The sequence below is a fragment of the Oncorhynchus nerka genome, unplaced genomic scaffold, assembly GCF_034236695.1.
Source record: "Oncorhynchus nerka isolate Pitt River unplaced genomic scaffold, Oner_Uvic_2.0 unplaced_scaffold_727, whole genome shotgun sequence".
Classification (NCBI taxonomy): Eukaryota; Metazoa; Chordata; class Actinopteri; order Salmoniformes; family Salmonidae; genus Oncorhynchus; species Oncorhynchus nerka.
Genome location: NW_027040463.1, coordinates 293,821 through 312,407, shown reverse-complemented (window position 1 = coordinate 312,407; position 18,587 = coordinate 293,821). Strand labels below are relative to the sequence as shown.

General features: G+C 41.5%; 1 pseudogene; it reads left to right on the top strand.

Moving 5' to 3' along the window:
* Nucleotides 1-7,318, top strand: part of LOC115115850 (death-associated protein kinase 3-like) — a 55,591-nt pseudogene extending 48,273 nt beyond the window's left edge.
* Nucleotides 7,319-18,587: the final 11,269 nt, after the last annotated feature.

Genomic DNA, 18,587 nt, shown 5'->3' with positions numbered 1-18,587 from the left:
AACCCTTCTTAGGGAGTTCAACACGAAGCATGAACCACACTATACATGAACCCTTCTTAGGCATAAGAAAATACCAAATATGGGCACAATAACCCGATGTGCACTAGTTAAACACATGTGCACATGCACTTACAATAAACATGGGGGGAACAGAGGGTTAAATACACAACACATAATGAGGGAAATGAAAACCAGGTGTGTGGGAAAACAAGACAAAACAAATGGAAAATGAAAAAAATGGATCGGCGATGGCAAAAGGCCCGGCGACGTCGACCGCCGAACAGCGCCCGAACAAGGAGAGGCATCGACTTCGGTAGAAGTCGTGACATGTAAACAGGGATGGTGTAGGTGAACACATGCAATGTTCCTAACACTCCTCCTGTTCTGGCCTTGTTGTTGTTGTGTTCCAGGCTGAGTGGAGCGTCTCCCTTCCTGGGAGAGACTAAACAGGACACGCTGGCCAACATCTCCGCCATGAACTACGAGTTCGACGAGGAGTTCTTCTGCAGAACCAGTGAACTGGCCAAAAGCTTCATACGGCAGCTACTGGAGAGAGACAAGATGTAAGGAGGGGTTAGAGGTCAGGGGTCAGAGTCAGGGTCAGCTGGCTAATATGACAGCTGCTGGAGAGAAACAAGATGTAAGGAGGGATTAGAGGTTAGGGGTTAGGGGTCAGCTGGCTAATATGACAGCTGCTGGAGAGAGACGAGATGTAAAGAGAGATTGGAGGTCGGGGGTTAGGGGTCAGCTGGCTAATATGACAGCTGCTGGAGAGAGACGAGATGTAAAGAGAGATTGGAGGTCGGGGGTTAGGGGTCAGCTGGCTAATATGACAGCTGCTGGAGAGAGACAAGATGTAAGGAGGGATTAGAGGTCGGGGGTTAGGGGTCAGGGTCAGCTGGCTAATATGACAGCTACTGGAGAGAGACGAGATGTAAAGAGAGATTGGAGGTCGGGGGTTAGGGGTCAGCTGGCTAATACGGCAGCTACTGGAGAGAGACGAGATGTAAAGAGAGATTGGAGGTCGGGGGTTAGGGGTCAGCTGGCTAATATGACAGCTACTGGAGAGAGACAAGATGTAAGGAGGGATTAGAGGTCGGGGTTTAGGGGTCAGCTGGCTAATATGACAGCTGCTGGAGAGAGACGAGATGTAAGGAGGATTAGATTAGAGGTCGGGAGAGAGACGAGATTAGAGGGTCAGCTGGCTAATATGACAGCTGCTGGAGAGAGACGAGATGTAAAGAGAGGTCGGGTTTGGAGGTCAGGGGTTAGGGGTCAGGGTCAGCTGGCTAATAACTTCATATGACAACTACTGGAGAGAGACAAGATGTGTGGAGTTGGAAAATAAAAATGAGAGATTTGAAATTGAGAGATTTGAAATTGAACTCAGGTGCATCCTGTTTCCATTGATCATCCTTGAGATGTTTCTACAACTTGATTGGAGTCCATCTGTGGTAAATTCAATTGATTGGACATGATTTGGAAAGGCACACACACCTGTCTATATAAGGACCCACAGTTGACAGTGCATGTCAGAGCAAAAACCAAGCCATGAGGTCGAATAAATTGTCTGTAGAGCTCCGAGACATGATTGTGTCTAGGCACAGATCTGGGGAAGGGTACCAAAACATTTCTGCAGCATTGAAGGTATCCCAAGAACACAGTGGCCTCCATCATTCTTAAATGGAAGAAGTTTGCAACCACTAATCGGGTGAGAAGGGCCTCGGTCAGAAAGGTGACCAAGAACCCGATGGTCACTCTGAAGGAGCACCAGAATTCCTCTGTGGAGATGGGAGAATCTTCCAGAAGGACAACCATCTCTGCAGCACTCCACCAATCAGGCCTTTATGGTAGACTGGCCAGACAGAAGCCACTCCTCAGTAAAAGGCACATGACAGCCCGGGAGTTTTGCCAAAAGCCACATAAAGACTCTCAGACCATGAGAAACAAGATTCTCTGGTCTGATGAAACCAAGATTGAACTCTGAACGCTAAACGGAAGAAACCTGGCACAATCCCTACGATGAAACATGGTGGTGGGAGCATCATGCTGTGGGGGTGTTTATCAGCGGCAGGGACTGGGAGACTAGTCAGGATCGAGGCAAAGATGGAGCAAAGTACAGAAAGATCCTTGATGAAAACCTGCTCCAGAGCGCTCATGACCTCAGACTGGGGTGAAGGATCCCCTTCCAACAGGACAACGACCCTAAGCACACAGCCAAGACAACACAGGAGTCGCTTCGGGACAAGTCTCTGAATGTCCTTGACTGGCCCTGCCAGAGTCCGGACTTGAACCTGATCGAACGTCTCTGTTAAGACCTGAAAATAGCTGTGCAGCGATGCTCCCCATCCAACCTGACAGAGCTTTGAGAGAATCTGCAGAGAAGAATGGGAGAAACTCCCCAAATACAGGTGTGCCAAGCTTGTAGCGTCATACCCAAGAAGCCTCGAGGTTGTAATCGCTGCCAAAGGTGCTTCAACAAAGTACTGAGTAAAGGGTCTGAATACTTATGTAAATGAGTTATTTCAGATTTTTATTTTTTTATAACTTTGCAAAAATGTCTAAAAACTGTTGTTTTTTTCATTATGGGTATTGTGATGTCATTATGGGGTATTGTGATGTCATTATGGGGTATTGTGATGTCATTATGGGGTATTGTATGTAGATTGATGAGGGATTTTAGAATAAGGCTGTAAACATAACAAAATGTGGAGAAGGTCATGAGGTGTTGAATACTCCACCAAATCCAGTGTAAACATGTTTGTCTTCCAGGAAGAGGTTAACTATTCAAGATGCCCTCAACCATCCCTGGATCAAGGTATATCATCGTCATATGAAAACAGCATACTATCATGATTGACAGCTTGATGTTAAGACATGCATTGTCGTTTCTTTTGTGACATAACTTCCTGGATTTTTAGCATTTGCATAACCACGCCTCCTAATTATACTGTGACATGTACTGTTCAGGCAGACACGGATTGGTTTGTTGTTTGTACGGTTTTACATACTTGGTTTCTGACCATGTAATGTATGTTAAGCTGCTATGGACAGCACCTCCCACTCAGACAATATAGAATATATAATGACCTGGACTGCACCTCCCACTCAGACAATATAGAATATATAATGACCTGGACTGCACCTCCCACTCAGACAATATAGAATATATAATGACCTGGACTGCACCTCCCACTCAGACAATATAGAATATATAATGACCTGGACTGCACCTCCCACTCAGACAATATAGAATATATAATGACCTGGACTGCACCTCCCACTCAGACAATATAGAATATATAATGACCTGGACAGCACCTCCCACTCAGACAATGTAGAATATATAATGACCTGGACAGCACCTCCCACTCAGACAATATACCTCCCACTCAGACAATGTAGAATATATAATGACCTGGACAGCACCTCCCACTCAGACAATGTAGAATATATAATGACCTGGACAGCACCTCCCACTCAGACGATGTAGAATATATAATGGCCTGGACAGCACCTCCCACTCAGACAATATAGAATATATAATGGCCTGGACAGCACCTCCCACTCAGACAATATAGAATATATAATGACCTGGACTGCACCTCCCACTCAGACGATGTAGAATATATAATGGCCTGGACAGCACCTCCCACTCAGACAATATAGAATATATAATGACCTGGACAGCACCTCCCACTCAGACAATATAGAATATATAATGACCTGGACTGCACCTCCCACTCAGACAATATAGAATATATAATGACCTGGACAGCACCTCCCACTCAGACAATGTAGAATATATAATGACCTGGACTGCACCTCCCACTCAGACAATATAGAATATATAATGACCTGGACTGCACCTCCCACTCAGACAATATAGAATATATAATGGCCTGGACAGCACCTCCCACTCAGACAATGTAGAATATATTATGACCTGGACAGCACCTCCCACTCAGACAATATACCTCCCACTCAGACAATATAGAATATATAATGGCCTGGACAGCACCTCCCACTCAGACAATATAGAATATATAATGGCCTGGACAGCACCTCCCACTCAGACAATATAGAATATATAATGGCCTGGACAGCACCTCCCACTCAGACAATATAGAATATATAATGACCTGACTAGTCAGATAGAGGGAGCTCTAGTCTGTTAGTTTGAATCAGATGTAGAATATATAATGGCCTGGCTAGTCAGATAGAGGGAGCTCTAGTCTGTTAGTTTGAATCAGATGTAGTATATAATGGCCCACTAGTCAGATAGAGGGAGCTCTAGTCTGTTAGTTTGAATCAGATGTAGAATATATAATGGCCTGACTAGTCAGATAGAGGGAGCTCTAGTCTGTTAGTTTGAATCAGATGTAGTATATATAATGGCCTGACTAGTCAGATAGAGGGAGCTCTAGTCTGTTAGTTTGAATCAGATGTAGTATATATAATGGCCTGACTAGTCAGATAGAGGGAGCTCTAGTCTGTTAGTTTGAATCAGATGTAGTATATAGAATGGCCTGACTAGTCAGATAGAGGGAGCTCTAGTCTGTTAGTTTGAATCAGATGTGTGATTCCATCAGATGAGTTTTTCCTGATAATGTTTGTCCTGCCATGTTTGTGACTCTTAACTTAAATGTGTAACCAGTTGACAAAAGAGCTTGACGTTTGGTGATGGAAAGAATCGAAAGAAGATGAATAACTAACCATGTGACCTGGAGTGTTGCCTGTTGGGTAATATATAACCAACCATGTGACCTGGAGTGTTGCCTGTTGGGTAATATATAACTAACCATGTGACCTGGAGTGTTGCCTGTTGGGTAATATATAACTAACCATGTGACCTGGACTAACCATGTGACCTGGAGTGTTGCCTGTTGGGTAATATATAACTAACCATGTGACCTGGAGTGTTGCCTGTTGGGTAATATATAACTAACCATGTGACCTGGAGTGTTGCCTGTTGGGTAATATATAACTAACCATGTCACCTGGGGTAATGTCGGTGGTTTGGTGATGGAGGCATGTCACCTCTGGCTTTATAGTCCATTGCTGTTCAGAACGTCATCAATGCATGGCATGCAGTGCCAGTAAGTGACTTCCAGCTCAGTAACCCTCCGTCTATCGTCCTCATCTCCCGTGTCTGAAGTCTAATGAGTGCAAGGAGGAGACTCCCATCACCAAGACCCCGGACCAGACCAAGACCCCGGACCAGACCGAGACCCCGGACCAGACCAAGACCCCGGACCAGTCCAAGACCCCTAAGAAGCGTGAGCGCCGTCAGCTAAAGACCAAACGTCTCAAGGAGTACACCATGAAGTCCCACTCCTCCATGCCCCCCAACAACACCTACGTCAACTTCGAACGCTTCGTCCAGGTAGTGGAGGACATCAGCCGGATGGAGGGCTCCTTCACTGGGCTAGCCTCGGCCCACGACTCCCTGCAGGAGGACATCGACGCCTTGGTCTCCGTCTACAACCACAAGGAGTCCTGGTACAAGGAGGAGAGCGAGGGGTCCGTCACCAGCTGTCTCAGATCCGCTACGAGTTCCGTAAAGTGGAGGCGATGAAGAGGAGCCTGCAGGATGAGATGAAGGTGGTGGACGTCAGCGTCAGTGACGTTAGCGCCCGCTACCAGGAGAGGAAGAGACACTTTGACGCCCTGAGACAGGAGCTGAGCGACGAGCTGAAGTGGGTGCAGGACGTGGTGGGGTCGTTAGGGGTCACGGGCGGGGTCGCGGACGGGGTCGGAGGAGGAGGAGGGGGCTACCTCAACTGTAACTTCTCCACTGTGTTTAATAATAACGTGAATGAAGCGCTGAAGGAAATGCTGAACAGAAGCTGTGGAGGAGATCTGCTGTCTGGGATCAGCCTGAACCTCACTGAGTCTGGACTGAAGAGATAGTATAGTATAGTAGTACCATTAACCTGGAACTGACTGCGTTGGTATAGTATAGTATAGTACAGTATAGTAGTATAGTACAGTAGAGTATCTTATAGTAGTAGAGTATAGTATAGTAGTAGAGTATAGTCTAGTAGTAGAGTATCGTATAGTAGTATAGTATAGTAGTACAGTAGAGTATCAACCTGGACCTGACTGAGTCTGGACAGTATATTATAGTACAGTATAGTACAGTATTGTATAGTACAGTATAGTATAGTACAGTATGGTATAGTATAGTACAGTATGGTATAGTACAGTATAGTACAGTATGGTATAGTATAGTACAGTATAGTACAGTATAGTACAGTATGGTATAGTATAGTACAGTATGGTATAGTACAGTATGTTATAGTACAGTAGTAGAGTATAGTAGTACAGTAGAGTATTAACCCGGACCTGACTGAGTCTGGATAGGATAGTATAGTACAGTATGTTATAGTACAGTATAGTAGTATAGTATAGTAGTACAGTAGAGTATCAACCTGGACCTGACTCAGTCTGGATAGGATAGTATAGTACAGTATAGCATAGCATAGTATAGCATAGCATAGTATAGCATGGTATAGTATGGTATAGCATAGTATGGTATAGTATAGCATAGTATGGTATAGTATAGCATAGTATGGTATAGTATAGCACGGTATAGTAATGCATAATATAGTATGGTATAGCATATTATGACATAGTATAGCATAGCATAGTATAGTATGGTATAGCATAGTATAGCATAGCATAGTATAGCATAGAATGGTATAGCATAGTATAGTATAGCATGGTATTGCATAGCATAGTATGGTATAGCATAGTATAGTATAGTACAATAGAGTATCAACCTGGACCTGACTGAGTCTGGACAGTATAGTATAGCATAGTGTAGCATGGTATAGTGTAGCGTAGTATAGTGTAGCATAGCATAGTATAGTATAGCATAGTATAGCATAGAATGGTATAGCATAGTATAGCATGGTATAGCATGGTATAGTAATAGTATAGTACAATAGAGTATCAACCTGGAGCTGACTGAGTCTGGACAGTAGAGATAACAGCAGATACAGTAGAGTACCAACCTGGACCTGACTGAGTCTGGACAGTAGAGTAGAGTACCAGCCTAGACCTGACTGAGTCTGGACAGTAGAGATAACAGCAGTTAGAGTAGAGTACCAGCCTGGACCTGACTGAGTCTGGACAGTAGAGAATAACAGCAGTTAGAGTAGAGTACCAGCCTAGACCTGACTGAGTCTGGACAGTAGAGATAACAGCAGATACAGTAGAGTATCAACCTGGACCTGACTGAGTCTGGACAGTAGAGATAACAGCAGTTAGAGTAGAGTATCAACCTGGACCTGACTGAGTCTGGACAGTAGAGTAGAGTACCAGCCTGGACCTGACTGAGTCTGGACAGTAGAGATAACAGCAGTTAGAGTAGAGTATCAACCTGGAGTGAGTCAACTGAGTAGAGTACCTGGACCTGACTGAGTCTGGACAGTAGAGTAGAGTATCAACCTGGACCTGACTGAGTCTGGACAGTAGAGTAGAGTAAACCTGCCTGACTGAGTCTGGACAGTAGAGTAGAGTACCAGCCTGGACCTGACTGAGTCTGGACAGTAGAGATAACAGCAGTTAGAGTAGAGTACCAACCTGGACCTGACTGAGTCTGGACAGTAGAGTAGAGTACCAGCCTAGACCTGACTGAGTCTGGACAGTAGAGATAACAGCAGTTAGAGTAGAGTATCAACCTGGACCTGACTGAGTCTGGACAGTAGAGAATAACAGCAGTTTCAGAGTATCAGCCTGGACCTGACTGAGTCAGTATCAGAAAACAGGTTAGAGTCAACCTGGACCTGACTGAGTCTGACAGAGAGTACCAGCACCTGACTGAGTCTGGACAGTAGAGTAGAGTATCATCCTGGACCTTGAGTCTGGACAGTAGAGTAGAGTACAGCCTGGTGACTGAGTCTGTGAGATAGCTAAAAAAATAAAACTGAGTCTGGACAGTAGAGAATAAGAGCAGTTTCAATGCTTACTTTTGGACAGTATCAGAAACAGGAAGTAGAGGACACGAAGTCATCTCTGTGGAATGATATCTTTAGTTTTACAAAGAATGATGTAAGAGGTTTGACAGGTTTTGAGGTTTTTATATTTAAAGTCTGCAACTTTTAAGTAGCTTGTTTGTTTTTCATTGTTCAAAGCCAACTGTTGATCATCTTAGTGGAAGGTAGAGGACTGATAATGAGTAGTTGATGTCATTGTTGACATTAGACCTTTTAGATTAGATTGAAGCTAGTTGAGTGTCATTGTTGACATTAGACCTTCTTAGATTAGATTGAAGCTAGTTGAGTGTCATTGTTGACATTTAGACCTTCATTAGTTCTTAGATTAGATTGAAGCTAGTTGAGTGTCATTGTTGACATTAGACCTTCTTAGATTAGATTGAAGCTAGTTGAGTGTCATTGTTGACATTAGACCTTCTTAGATTAGATTGAAGCTAGTTGAGTGTCATTGTTGTATGTGTATTTTAGATGCTTGTACCTACCTGGTCTTAAACCCACTGAACCTGATAAGATCTTATCGATTGAAATGGTGTGTTGTGTGTGTGTGTGTGTGTGTGAGTGCGTGTGTGTTGTATCAGCCAAACACTACAATACACTGGTCCTTTTAGTCCTAGTCTGGTCCTGTTAGTCCTAATCTGTTAATCTGGGTCCTTTTAGATTAGATTGAAGCTAGTCTGAGAGTCCTTATTGTCCTGTCTGGACCTTTTTTAGTCCTAGTCTGGTCCTTTGACATTAGTCCTTCTTAGATTAGATTGAGTCTAGTTGAGTGTCATTTTGATCCCTTTTAGTCCTGAGTGTCATTGTTGTCTGGATCCCTTTAGATTGAAGCTAGTCCTTATTGTCTGGGTCCTTTTTAGTCCTAGTCTGGTCCTTTTAGTCCTTGTCTGGTCCCTTTAGTCCTAGTCTGGATCCCTTTTAGTCCTAGTCTGGATCCTGGTCCTTTTAGTCCTAGTCTGGGTCCTTTAGTCCTAGTCTGGTCCTTTTAGTCCTAGTCTGGGTCCTTTAGTCCCTTTCCCTTTTTAGTCCTAGTCTGGTCCTTTTAGTCCTAGTCTGGTCCCTTTAGTCCTAGTCTGGAGTCCTAGTCTGGGTCCTTTTAGTCCTAGTCTGGTCCTTTTAGTCCTAGTCTGGATCCCTTTTTAGTCCTAGTCTGGTCCTTTTAGTCCTGGTCCTTTTAGTCTGGATCTTTAGTCCTAGTCTGGTCCTTTTAGTCTAGTCTGGTCCTTTTAGTCCTAGTCTGGGTCCTTTTTTTAGTCCTAGTCTGGTCCTTTTAGTCTGTCTGGTCCTTTTAGTCCTAGTCTGGTCCTTTTAGTCCTAGTCTGGTCCTTTTAGTCCTAGTCTGGTCCCTTTAGTCTGGTTCTTTTAGTCCTAGTCTGGTCCTGACAGTCTCTTTATAAGACTGTTTTAGCTCCTATGTTTGTTGTCTTTGTCATGACAGCCCAAAGGCTTTTCATCCTATCTATGTCATGACAGCCCAAAGGCTTTTCATCCTGTCTATGTCATGACAGCCCAAAGGCTTTTCATCCTGTCTATGTCATGACAGCCCAAAGGATTTTCATCCTATCTATGTCATGAAAGCCCAAAGGCTTTTCATCCTATCTATGTCATGCCAGCCCAAAGGCTTTTCATCCTATCTATGTCATGACAGCCCAAAGGCTTTTCATCCTATCTATGTCATGACAGCCCAAAGGCTTTTCATCCTATCTATGTCATGACAGCCCAAAGGCTTTTCATCCTATCTATGTCATGACAGCCCAAAGGCTTTTCATCCTATCTATGTCATGACAGCCCAAAGGCTTTTCATCCTGTCTATGTCATGACAGCCCAAAGGCTTTTCATCCTGTCATGACAGCCCAAAGGCTTTTCATCCTGTCTATGTCATGACAGCCCAAAGGCTTTTCATCCTGTCTATGTCATGACAGCCCAAAGGCTTTTCATCCTATCTATGTCATGACAGCCCAAAGGCTTTTCATCCTGTCTATGTCATGACAGCCCAAAGGCTTTTCATCCTGTCTATGTCATGACAGCCCAAAGGCTTTTCATCCTGTCTATGTCATGACAGCCCAAAGGCTTTTCATCCTATCTATGTCATGACAGCCCAAAGGCTACTGAGTAGATATCATTATTGACATTAGACCTTCTTAGATTAGATTGAAGCTAGTTGAAGGCTTTTCATGCTATCTATGTCCTGCTGTTTTCTGCTGTGGTTTAGCCGTTAAACCCATGCCAGGCCCTGGTGCGCAGACTGTCTGTCATTAACCTGGAGAACTTCAGGAGACAGTACGCACGACGCAGATGGAAGGTACGTCCTGCAGTACAAAACATCAATATCACCAACATGCCATTAGGTCATTGATAAGTGTGTTGTGCGTATGTATGTGTGCATGCTTGTGTGTGTGTGTGTGTGCGGTGTTTGTTGTTTGTGATGTCAATAGGCCAATACATAGTAACCAGGCAGGGTAGCCTAGAGGTTAGAGCGTTGGACTAGTAACCGCAAGGTTGCAAGTTCAAACCCCCGAGCTGACAAGGTACAAATCTGTAGTTCTGCCCCTGAACAGGCAGTTAACCCACTAGGCCGTCATTGAAAATAAGAATTTGTTCTTAACTGACTTGCCTAGTTAAATAAAGGTAAAAAATAAAAATGTCCATCAGGATTTGATGTCAATCAGGATTGTGTCTCTGTGGGGACTTGACGTCAATCAGGATTGTGTCTCTGTGGGGACTTGATGTCAATCAGGATTGTGTCTCTGTGTTGTCTAGATGTCCATCAGGATTGTGTCTGTGTTGTCTAGATGTCCATCAGGATTGTGTCTCTGTGTTGTCTAGATGTCCATCAGGATTGTGTCTCTGTGTTGTCTAGATGTCCATCAGGATTGTGTCTCTGTGTTGTCTAGATGTCCATCAGGATTGTGTCTCTGTGTTGTCTAGATGTCCATCAGGATTGTGTCTCTGTGTAACCACCTGACCAGGATGATGAGAAAAGGGCAGGAACAACAACAACAACAGGACCAGGTGATGACCACACACACACACACACACACACACACACACACACACACTCTGTCTAATTTACCCATTAATATTACACAGTCTATGTCTAATGAATAATCAATCAATCAAATGTATTCATAAAGCCCTTTTTACATCAGCTGATGTCTCAAAGTGCTGTACAGAAACCCAGCCTAAAACCCCAAACATTAAGCCATGCAGGTGTATAAGCACGGTGGCTAGAAAAACTCCCTAGAAAGGCAAGAAGGAAGAAACCTAGAGAGGAACCAGGCTCTGAGGGGTGGCCAGTCCTCTTCTGGCTGTGCCGGGTGGAGATTAGAAACCCAGAGCCAGGCTCTGAGGGGTGGCCAGTCCTCTTCTGGCTGTGCCGGGTGGAGAGATTAGAAACCTAGAGAGGAACCAGGCTCTGAGGGGTGGCCAGTCCTCTTCTGGCTGTGCCGGTGGAGATTAGAAACCTAGAGAGGAACCAGGCTTGAGGGGTGTCCAGTCCTCTTCTGGCTGTGCAGGGTGGAGATTAGAAACCTAGAGAGGAACCAGGCTATGAGGGTGGCCAGTCCTCTTCTGGCTGTGCCGGGTGGAGATTAGAAACCTAGAGAGGAACCAGGCTATGAGGGTGTCCAGTCCTCTTCTGGCTGTGCCGGGTGGAGATTAGAAACCTGAGAGGAACCAGGCTATGAGGGCTGGCCAGTCCTCTTCTGGCTGTGCAGGGTGGAGATTAGAAACCTAGAGAGGAACCAGGCTATGAGGGCTGTGCCTGGTGGGGATTATAAGAGTACATGGCCATTGTAATGCACAGTCATGAATTAATATTGCACAATCTATGTCTAATTAACCAATGTAATGCTGCTGATGCCACTGATCACTCAGCCAGTACATGGGACGTGTGTAAACTTGTTAGTGACGGGTCAAGAAGTGATGTGTTGTCGTGCTGTTGCCCTCGGTTACCTAAAACACAAATACTGTTGCGTTGTCATCTCAGCAAGATACACACGAAAGTCATTCACACGGATCTACCCAGTCATATCTATAATCCACAGTAACTAAGCAACATACTGAACCTTGTCATTGTGTTTAACTGCGGTCCACTCTGGAGTACAGAGATGACGGCCTACCTAACAGCTATTCTATTGACTATCTATTACTGGAGTCATTACAGAGAAACAGAGTTGTACCTCCTAGAAATAGACAATACTGGTTGTGTTTTCAGAGGAGCTGTGACAGCGACAACGAGGAAGAGACCAGGAAGACGAGACTACAGACCAGGAAGAGGAGTAACACTTCCTGAAGACAACAACCAATCAAAATGCCACCATTCCTCCATTCCACTTCCTGAAGACAACAACCAACCAAAACACCACCAACCAAAACACCACCGCCTCCATTCCTCCATTCCAAGACAACAACCAACCAAAACACCACTTTCTTCCTGAAGACAACAACCAACCAAAACACCACTTCCTGAAGACAACAACCAATCACCATTTAAATCCAGTTGTCTATGAAGTTATAGTCTTTTCTCAGTGAAAGGTCGTAGACATGAAGTCATTTAAAAAAAATGATACTTCTGTATGTTAGCCAGCTTTTTATAAATCTGTTTGCAGTGTAGTGGTTGTATATGGCGGGAAATACAAGAGAGCAGAATGAATCCGTTTGTGTTCTTACTGTATTTTACATCAGTGTTGCATGTATAAAATATGTTTTCCTATTAGATTATGTGTCACGCCCTGTTTATTCTCTACGTTGGTTGGGGCGTGACAGTGACTAGGGTGGGTTATCTAGGTGATTAATGATTTATGTTGGCCCGGTATGGTTCCCGCATTCAGAGGCAGCTGTTTATTCTCTATGTTGGTTGGGGCGTGACAGTGACTAGGGTGGGTTATCTAGGTGATTAATGATTTATGTTGGCCCGGTATGGTTCCCGCATTCAGAGGCAGCTGTTTATTCGTTGTCTCTGATTGGGGATCATGTTTAGGCAGCCATTTCCCCTTTGTGCTTTGTGGGATGTTGTCTAGGTATAGTTGCCTCTGAGCTTCACGTTTCCATTTTTTTCTTCTCTTTATTGTTTTGTTTTTCTTTTTAATTAATAAGTTTCTTTTCCAAAATAAAAGGATGAAAACACCACGCTGCGTCTTGGTCCACTCGTTATAACGATCGTGACATTATGTTTAACCTGTGTATGCATTCTCTATACTGGCTATTGCCATTTCCTTACATAAATCTACCACCACTTTTCAACGTGTGATTTATGGGGAATTCATCAATATTTCATGTATTTTTCTGATTTGTAAACTATATTATGAAACCCTACAACCCAAACCAATCCCTAATTGCTGTAACAATAACAATAAATATGACTATAAATCTTCTCTGACTCCGTGAGGCGAAGCTAAGCAGCAACATGTTTTCACGCCTGGTTACTTTCTTTTATCAGCCAGCGTGTTTCCTGACTCTTTTTCCCAAGACACTCCAAATAGCAAGATGAGTTGAGTACATTCATTCACCTGAACAATAAACCCAAAGGCAACTCTTTCTTTGGCTTCTGTCTGTAGTCTCTAGACCTCAGTTAAATCAGCTGAGTAGTAGTCTGTAAAGCACTGCAGTTGGTTTCTCCCCAGGATGCTGAATGACTGACAGTTGGATCTCCCACAGGATGCTAAATAACTGACAGTTGGTTCCCCCGCAGGATGCTGAATAACTGACAGTTGGTTTCTCCACAGGATGCTGAATAACTGACAGTTGGTTTCTCCACAGGATGCTGAATAACTGACAGTTGGTTCTCCCACAGGATGCTAAATAACTGACAGTTGGTTTCTCCACAGGATGCTGAATAACTGACAGTTGGTTCTCCCACAGGATGCTAAATAACTGACAGTTGGTTTCTCCACAGGATGCTGAATAACTGACAGTTGTTACAGTTGGTTTCTCCTCAGGATGCTGAATAACTGACAGTTGTTACAGTTGGTTTCTCCACAGGATGCTGAATAACTGACAGTTGGTTTCTCTACAGGATGCTGAATGACTGACAGTTGTTACAGTTGGTTTCTCCTCAGGATGCTGAATAACTGACAGTTGTTACAGTTGGTTTCTCCACAGGATGCTGAATAACTGACAGTTGGTTCTCCCACAGGATGCTAAATAACTGACAGTTGGTTTCTCCACAGGATGCTGAATAACTGACAGTTGTTACAGTTGGTTTCTCCTCAGGATGCTGAATAACTGACAGTTGTTACAGTTGGTTTCTCCACAGGATGCTGAATAACTGACAGTTGGTTTCTCCTCAGGATGCTGAATGACTGACAGTTGTTACAGTTGGTTTCTCCTCAGGATGCTGAATAACTGACAGTTGTTACAGTTGGTTTCTCCACAGGATGCTGAATGACTGACAGTTGTTACAGTTGGTTTCTCCACAGGATACTGAATAACTGACAGTTGGTTCTCCCACAAGATACTGAATAACTGACAGTTGGTTTCTCCACAGGATGCTGAATAACTGACAGTTGTTACAGTTGGTTTCTCCTCGGGATGCTGAATGACTGACAGTTGTTACAGTTGGTTTCTCCTCAGGATGCTGAATAACTGACAGTTGTTACAGTTGGTTTCTCCTCAGGATGCTGAATGACTGACAGTTGTTACAGTTGGTTTCTCCTCAGGATGCTGAATGACTGACAGTTGTTACAGTTGGTTTCTCCTCGGGATGCTGAATGACTGACAGTTGTTACAGTTGGTTTCTCCTCAGGATGCTGAATAACTGACAGTTGTTACAGTTGGTTTCTCCTCAGGATGCTGAATAACTGACAGTTGTTACAGTTGGTTTCTCTACAGGATGCTGAATGACTGACAGTTGGTTTCTCTACAGGATGCTGAATGACTGACAGTTATTACAGTTGGTTTCTCCTCAGGATGCTGAATAACTGAATAACTGACAGTTGTTACAGTTCATTTCTCCTCAGGATGCTGAATAACTGACAGTTGTTACAGTTGGTTTCTCCTCAGGATGCTGAATAACTGACAGTTGGTTTCTCCATAGGATACTGAATAACTGACAGCTGTTACAGTTGGTTTCTCCTCAGGATGCTGAACAACTGACAGCTGTTACAGTTGGTTTCTCTACAGGATGCTGAATAACTGACAGTTGTTACAGTTGGTTTCTCTACAGGATGCTGAATGACTGACAGTTGTTACAGTTGGTTTTTCCTCAGGATGCTGAATGACTGACAGTTGTTACAGTTGGTTTCTCCTCAGGATGCTGAATGACTGACAGTTGTTACAGTTGGTTTCTCCTCAGGATGCTGAATAACTGACAGTTGTTACAGTTGGTTTCTCCTCAGGATGCGGAATAACTGACAGTTGTTACAGTTGGTTTCTCCTCAGGATGCTGAATAACTGACAGTTGTTACAGTTGGTTTCTCCTCAGGATGCTGAATAACTGACAGTTGTTACAGTTGGTTTCTCCTCAGGATGCTGAATAACTGACAGTTGTTACAGTTGGTTTCTCCTCAGGATGCTGAATGACTGACAGTTGTTACAGTTGGTTTCTCCTCAGGATGCTGAATGACTGACAGTTGTTACAGTTGGTTGGTTATGTCCTCAGTGTGCCTCTGAGGTTACTGGAGACTAATTGGTGTTGGAGGCACACAACAACAACATACCATAGCTGTGTTGAGGCCTCATGAGTTCACAGAGTCCAGGTACTGTACATACCGTACAGAGTGGTCTCATAGTATGAAAGAGATGCAACAACAACATACCATAGCTGTGTTGAGGCCTCATGAGTTCACAGAGTCAAGGTACTGTTCACAGAGTCACTGAATACATACCGTATACTGCTGTGTTGACAGAGTGGTCTCATAGTATGAAAGAGATGCAACAACAACATACCATAGCTGTGTTGAGGCCTCATGAGTTCACAGAGTGGTCTCATAGTATGAAAGAGATGCAACAACAACATACCATAGCTGTGCAAATGACTGAAGTTGGTTTCTCCTCAGGATGCTGAATTGAGCCCTCATGAGTTCACAGAGTGGTCTCATAGTATGAAAGAGATGCAACAACAACATACCGTAGCTGTGTTGAGGCCTCATAATTTGTTGTTGTCAAATGATTTCTTTGGTAGGTTTCTACACTATTATGCAGTTCCTTTGGCTTTGATGCCTTATGATAGAGAATTTCTCTCTCTCTCTGTAGAGTAGCAGCCAGAGTCTGAGCTCCAGAGCAGCTCTCCAGTAGAGATATGACCTAGGGCCCCTCTGTACTGTCTCTGCTCAGCCCAGATAACCACAACACTGCTTTCTCTGGCTGCTTGGCCACTCGGTAATTAACACTAGCCTCCACTCTATTTAATATTAGTTGAGGATTCAGAGATATAGCAGGGCCAGTGGCCACATAAAATTAATCAAGAAATTTAATCCAATCTCTCACTCTTTTAATAATCCAAAAGCATGTGGGGCCCTTGTCTGTATGTCTCTGTAATAACTAGAATAATGTAAAAACTATAATAATGTAATACCTAGAATAATGTAATACATCTATAATGTAATAACTAGAATCATGTAATATAATAATGTAATAACCTTAATGTAATAACTAATCATGTAATAACTATAATAATGTATTAACTCTATATATAACCTTAATGTAATAACTAATCATGTAAAAACTATAATAATGTAAACACTAGAATAATGTAAAAACTATAATAATGTAAAAACTATAATAATGTAATATAATAATGTAATAACCTTAATGTAATAACTAATCATGTAATAACTATAATAATGTATTAACTCTATAATGTATATATATATATATAGTCATAAATATAATAATTTAATAACTACAATAATGTAATAACTATATAATGCAATCACTAATAATGTAATAACTATATCATGTAATAAATATAGTACTTTAATAACTATAATGCAATAACTATAATAATGTAATAACCATAGAATGTAATAGCCAATAATGTAATAACTCTATAATGTAATAAATATAATAATTTAATAACTATAATAATGTAATAACCATAGAATGTAATAGCCAATAATGTAATAACTCTATAATGTAATAAATATAATAATTTAATAACTATAATAATGTAATAACTATATAATGTAATAACCATGGAATGTAATAGCCAATAATGTAATAACTCTATAATGTAATAAATATAATAATTTAATAACTATAATAATGTAATAACTATATAATGTAATAACTATATAATGTAATAACTATATAATGTAATAACTATATAATGTGATAACTATATAATGTAATAACTATATAATGTAATAACTATATAATGTAATAACTATATAATGTAATAAATATAATAATGTAATAAATGTAATAATGTAATAACCATAGAATGTAATAGCCAATAAAGTAATAACTCTATAATGTAATAACTCTATAATGTAATAACTCTATAATGTAATAACTCTATAAAGTAATAACTCTATAAAGTAATAACTCTATAATGTAATAACTCTATAAAGTAATAACTCTATAAAGTAATAACTCTATAATGTAATAACTCTATAATGTAATAACTATATAATGTAATAACTCTATAAAGTAATAACTCTATAAAGTAATAACTCTATAATGTAATAAATATAGTAATGTAATAACTCTATAAAGTAATAACTCTATAAAGTAATAACTCTATAATGTAATAAATATAGTAATGTAATAACTATATCATGTAATAACTATATAATATAATAATTACTATAATGTAATATAATAAGGTGTAATGACTATACAATGTAATAACTATAATAATGTAATAACTATATCATGTAATAACTATATAATATAATTACTATAATGTAATATAATAAGGTGTAATGACTATACAATGTAATAACTATAATAATGTAATAACTATATCATGTAATAACTATATAATATAATAATTACTATAATGTAATATAATAAGGTGTAATGACTATACAATGTAATAACTATAATAATGTAATAACTGTATAATATAAGTGGCCATTAAAAGAGTTATTCTGTTTTTTTCTGTTCTGACTGCTATTACATGCTCCAATCATCATTGTGATGGTGTTACTGTATTGTGCGTAGGGGCAAACATGCATGAACTGGAACCACTAGCCCTGTGTCAAATTTAGGCCCAAAGGCATTTGCAGAATAATTAACTATGATGACGTTGCAAAAATCATTTATATAACCACTGGAATTGATCATTCAATATTGAAATTCTTGCACAACAAGAGTGGGCATGGGTTCGAATCCGACCCCCTGCCCTTTGACTCCCCCTCCCCTATCTTAGACTTCCAACATTTTACTATCTCTTCAATACATCTGCAAAAAAATTACGAAAGGACTGGTACTTCCCCACTCCTTAAAAAAATTAACTTTTTTTTTTTTTTTTTTTAACATTATAGACAAAAATAATTTCTGTAACCATTTGAATTGACCGTTCCATATTGAAATGTTCCTTTGTTTTCATGCCTGCGGACAGTCAGAAACTAAGCCTATGACTGACTGTAGGAGTTCAACACACACGACAGACAGACGCGTCACTGCAGCCCAGGTCTGAGG